This window comes from Arabidopsis lyrata, assembly GCF_000004255.2.
Source record: "Arabidopsis lyrata subsp. lyrata unplaced genomic scaffold ARALYscaffold_6, whole genome shotgun sequence".
Classification (NCBI taxonomy): domain Eukaryota; kingdom Viridiplantae; phylum Streptophyta; class Magnoliopsida; order Brassicales; family Brassicaceae; genus Arabidopsis; species Arabidopsis lyrata.
Genome location: NW_003302550.1, coordinates 23,311,543 through 23,317,802, shown reverse-complemented (window position 1 = coordinate 23,317,802; position 6,260 = coordinate 23,311,543).

The following is a 6,260-nucleotide window of genomic DNA, read 5'->3' as shown; positions in this document are numbered from 1 at the left end:
GACTGTAGCATATTGGAGTTATATCAGTGAACACAGAATAGTCAATTCACAATTATGTTATTTCAGTTACAATTGAGTAGTAAAGTGTAGATTTAAATGTATATGATTAAATGTATTAGATTTTAAGTTTGATTAAAAATAAATATTATAATTTTAATAATGCTAAGTGGACCAATCAAGAGAGAGTGAAACCTTACTTTTATATGTATGATGTGCATGCATATATACTTTATTGATTTTCATGCGCAAGGAAGGACTAGGAATAATATTCTTTTTTCACCAAACACTACCGTGCTATATATATACTAGATATTAATCCGCGGTATACCGCGGGTCTATAATTTTATTAAATAATAATAAAATTAATTTTTTTTTAAGATGATCTATAGATATATGCTATTGTTTTGTTTGATTTAAATGTATGGTACACACGATATTTTATAACTAAAGATTTAAAATTTGAAGTTTTATTTGTTTTGTTAATATTATTTGTTTAGTTTTGTTTAGTGTTTAAGATTGTATAGTTATATTTTGATTGTTAATTATAGGATTTCACCTGTAGTATATCATACTGTATTAATATCGACCCCAAATCCGTCCGACCATATAACTCTGTCCCGTGAAATCTACATCATTTTGTCATTTTCCAATAAAATTCAAATATTTCTAATATTCGAAACTTCATTTAATATCGACCCAAAATTCATAATAGTATTTTGATTGTTATATCTAGGATTTCACCCGTAATATACCGTCCCGATTAATATCTTTTGTAAATATTTATAATGTTTAAATTTCTTATAAATTATTATAAAATTCAACTATTTAATATTTGAAACTTTATAAAATTCCTAATATTATAAATATTTAAAACGTTTTATAAAAATAAACTTTTTTAAATGTTTAAATAATTATAATATTTTACTTTTAATAAAGTTTAAATGTTTATAATAATTTGAAACTATTTAAAAGTTTCAATAAAAAATATTAGAAAACATTAAACATGAAATACATTGGATAAGAAAATAAAATAAACATGATGTGAGTGTTAACCATATAAAACATGTAATTGTTGTAAAAGGTTTTAAAAGATTAGAAAAATTACACTTACCAACCAAAACTCGGATCCACAGATTTTAGTAAAAGTATATATCATAAAAACAATTAAAATACATAACATTAGAATAATGAAAATTAAGAATAAGAACTTTATTTTATTAACAAATTCATTTCCTTTTTACGTTAAAGAAAAAGATTTTAATAGAATGGACTTGTTATGTTAGCCTATAAAAGAAAATTATTTACAAACATTATGAGGAAACATGAAATTATGAAAATGTAAAAAAATACTGGACATTAAAAAAAATTTGTATCTGAAGATAAGAAGAAGGACTAACTAACCTTTTAATGCATACCTTATTTGATAGTTTCTTTGGAGACGGAGTTGATGATGTCCATAATTTCCAAAGATCTTAAAATCGAAAGCTGCAACATAAGAAAAGTAGGTGACAATTAATTTTTTAAAAGAAAACAAACGTGAAATATAAAATGTACTAAGAACATTGTTTAAAAGAAGCCATATAAATCTTTATTACGAAAACGTTTAGTATTGTGGATCAATGGTTGAAAAGATCTTTTTTATATAGATGAATGAAAAGTACTCGAGAAGTTTAGGTTTGATCTAAAAATTAAAACAATTTTGCAAATATTGGAAAATTAAATATTTGATTCCTAATATATTCGATTTTGTATTATCAACTGAATAACGTCTATATGCATGGTGGGATTTATGAATGAGGAAAGCTAATTAAAGATATTTCCATTTGTTTTAGGAAGTTTGTTGAATAATATCTAAACGAAACAAAAAAAATCTTTTAAAGATATTTTATGAGAAATAATATATTCGCCAATTTGGGTTGGGGATCAAGTATATAAAAATCTCGTAAATATTATATGTTATATTTATTACATATACTAATTTTCACATTGTAGTTATTTAAATCAAAGAATTTAATGAGTTAATTATGGAATACAAAATATCTATGTAAATCAAAAAGTTTAAAGAACCAATAGCGCTGGAATTGATTTTTTTGCTATAACGATTACTAAAACATTTAAGTAAATAAAGATATTTCGTTATGATTTTTCAGCATATTCGAATTGTTGATTATTTCGAAATTTAAGGATGTTTAAGAAATCATGATTGATTTCCGATTTCATAAATTTTGATTATAATTAAAAATAAAAGATTTAGTATTTAGATAAGGAATATACTATAATAAGGATTATTAGTACTCGAATATATTAGGAATATTCGTATTGTTAGTTTATTTAAGAGAAATTGTTAAAAATACCCTTTTTTCAATACCCCTTTTCAAAAATGCCCCCTTTGAGAGTCCATTTTTAAGTTTGCCCTCTTTTAATTTTTAATGACCATTTTACCCTTATTTGAAACAAAATTAGGTCCACAAAATATAAAATATTTTTTGGCGGGAAAAGTGATCCCGCAATTTTCCCGCCAAAACACTTGTAAAAACCTTTAAAAAACCTTGTAAAATTTTTCCCAATAAAAAATTTTCCCGCCAAAAAATTTTCCCGCCAAAAAAAATTTTTTTTGCCGGAGAAAAAGTGATTCCCCCCAATTTTTTTTTTGCGAAATTTTTTTGGCGGGGAAAATTTTTTTGGCGGGAAAAATTTCCCAAGGTATTTTAAAGGTTTTTTACAAGGTATTTACAAGTTTTTTGTAAGGTTTTATAATGTTTTTTAAAAGGTTTTCCAAGGTACTTTTAAGGTTTTATAAGGTATTTATAACTTGTAAAACCTTATAAAAAACTTGTAAAACCTTATAACTTGTAAAAACCTTATAAAAAAGCTTGTAAAATCTTATAATATCTTATAAATACCTTGTAAATACGTTGTAAAACCTTTTAAAATACATTGTAAAACCTTATAAATACCTTGTAAAAAACCTTTAAAACACCTTGTAAATTTTTGCGGGAAAAATTTTCCCGCCAAAAATTTAACGCCAAAAAAATTGCGGAATTACTTTTCCCGCAAAAAAAATTTTTTGGCGGGAAAATTTTTTGGCGGGAAAAAATTTTACGGGAAAATTTTACAAGGTATTTTAAAGGTTTTACAAATTTTTACAAGTGTTTTGGCGGGAAAAATTGGGGGATCACTTTTCCCGCCAAAAAAATATTTTGTATTTTGTGGACCTAATTTTGTTATATTTCCTTATATATTTATAATATCTTTTATTAAAAGAAGGGTAATTTAGTCATTTTGTACATAAAAGGGGTATTTTTAAAAATGGACATCCAAAAGGGGCATTTTTGAAAAGGGGTATTGAAAAAGGGGCATTTTTGTGAGTCTCCCTTTATTTAATTCAAAAATTATAATTTGCGGATTTAAAGGAAAATCTTCTCGAGATTTTAGGCATATAATCGAGATTTTAGTAACAAACTGTGATCACATTAAATTTTCGAAAGATTTGTGTCGAAATTGTTAGAAACAAATTAGGATAGATAATGTTTGGTTAGTATCTTTTTAATATTTTCAAATCTTTAGAATTAAACTCATTGACATTATATTGTTGAATTTATTTTTTAAAAATGACGTAATATTAAATAAAAAAATAAATAACTAACTATTTTCATTTGATGGTGTAGACAAATTACTATTTATGTAATTTAATTACAAATAACAAATATTAATTTTTATAACAAAACAAATTATTTTCGTAATAACAATTTTTCCCCAAATCAATCTTTTACAAAATATTTATTTTAATCACATATTCTTTCTATATAGAAATAAATAGTTAAATAATTATGGTTAGAAGTAGTTAAGGTAAATAACAAATATGGTTAGTTTAGATATATTATATATATTTCTAATTTAGGTGTTAATTAAGAATTAATGTCGTTTTTATTACAAACTTCCTTAAATTTCTTATTCTAGATCCGAATAGAGTTAAACCCGGGTAAAACCCGGATCCAAAAGACTTTTTGCAAAAATCCCCTGTAAAAATGTATATGTAGATATCTTGGTTGCTTTTGACAACCTCTCTTTTTATGTATGGTTACACCATTTGACGCCCAATGAAAAAAACTTAATCAGATCAAAAACATATACATACGTTATTATACAAACATAACTATTTAGTTTCAGCCTTGGGCTTGTTTCGGTTCAATCACAAGCCAAAATAAACCATCAATCACCAACACATCATGCGCCTTTGTAAATCAAACTTGTAAAGATTTGAGATCATTGATTTAATTAATTAGTCTTGGTTTTCCAAACTTACGTCACTTACGTACGAGCAAGCATATGATTATGCTTACGAGACAGGATGATATGCTTACGGGTTAGGATGTGATTAGGCTAAACGAGTCAGGATTGAATTTGTGAGTCACTAAGATTGTACATGAGTTAGGATGTTCTCTTTAGCTTTCGGTCTTTTCCGTTACTTGTATTTCTTTGTAATTTCTGTCAAAAAATCGCGAAAATTGTATAAATACTTAACATCGATACCCAAAAAAGAGGATGTACATAATGATGGATGATTGTTGTGTTTTGAGTGTGAATTTCACGTTCTTGGTTGTCTTGTACGTTGTTGTATGGGTGATCGTACGTGATTGATTTGTTTCTTGTGTATCGTGTAATGTGTGAGTGTGAATAGAAGGGACTGTCCTTACTGAACAATTCGTTTCTTCATACGTACTTCCTATATACGCATTACGCAGGCTAGAAATGAGTTGAGGAGTAGTAAGCAGCACAAGATTCCGCTTTGGTTATGGGATTTTTGGTTACAATGTATGTCATAAAATCATGACTATATTATGTATTAAAATTAATTAATACTTAAAGTTATCTTATAACTCATGAGAAAGAGAACAATTTGGTTTCTTTTCTCTATGTTTTTTAATTTATTTATCAACATTAAAACAGAGAGATTATTATTTTTCTTGCTTTTCAGTTTTTTTTTTTGGCTCTTTCTTTCATTTAAGATAAAACACATGTGAATTTAAGAAAAGACAGAGGAAGGAAAGTGGGTGAATCCTTTTATGTCCGTCAAAGCGTCTCAATACATTTGTGTTATACTGTTATACAAGCTTAACATATAGCTAATATATCCCTTAATCCTAGTAAAACATTCTAACCATTGCAGAAGATTTGGAAGATTTTTTATTTGTTATAGAAAATTTGGAGAATTTCTATTGCTACCATTTTGAATCATGTTTAATCAAAATTTTTTTTATATAGTTCTCTCTCCGTTCCTCCAAAAACAAAAGATTATTTTCTTGTCACATAAAACTTGGTTTTCTATGTTTTATATGCATTTTTACTAATAATTAAACCGTAAACATCCTCATTTTAGGGATCCGTCCGAGTCGCACCTATCTGAGTGACGGATTTAGTTGGTCGCATACTAAGTCCGGAAATTATACTGTTAAGTCAGGATATTGGGCCGCGAGAGATTTATCTCGTCCTACTTGTGACCCCCCTTTTCAGGGACCGGGTGTCTCGGCACTTCAGGCACAAGTATGGAAGCTTAAAACTACGCGAAAGATTATGCATTTCGCGTGGCAATGTATCTCCGGTTGCCTAGCAACTTGTCAAAGATTATCCTACCGCCACATTGGGAATGAGAAAGGATGCCCTCGCTGCGGGAGCCCGGAGGAATCTATAAACCACTTACTCTTTGACTGCCCGCCCTCGAGACAAATCTGGGCTTTGTCCCCTATCCCCACCTCGGGGCATATCTTCCCCAGAAGCTCCCTCTTCTATAATTTCGATTTTCTTTTCTGGCATGGGAAAGAATTCGGAATAGAAGAGGACACTCTTGAGATCTTCCCTTGGATTCTTTGGTATATCTGGAAAAGTAGAAATAGATTTCTGTTTGAAAATATCAGAGAACCTCCCCAAGAGACTTTAGCTTTGGCGATTCAAGAGGCGAATGCTTGGAAACAAGCAATGCTGAAAGATCGATCTCCCGTTGACCCTCTCCCCCCCGGGGTATCTGCCTTACCCCCTCCCCTCTTGACTTCGGAATGTCAGATTGACGCATCTTGGCATATGGATGATAGTCTAAGCGGGTTTGGATGGGTTTTAGTAAGACATGATAAAGTCTGCCACCTAGGACTCAAAAGTGCTCGACGAAGTCTTTCACCGCTCCATGCGGAACTCGATTCTCTGTTGTGGGCAATGGAATGCATGATCTCGATTGGGGATTCTTCTGGTGCGTTTGCCTCCGATTG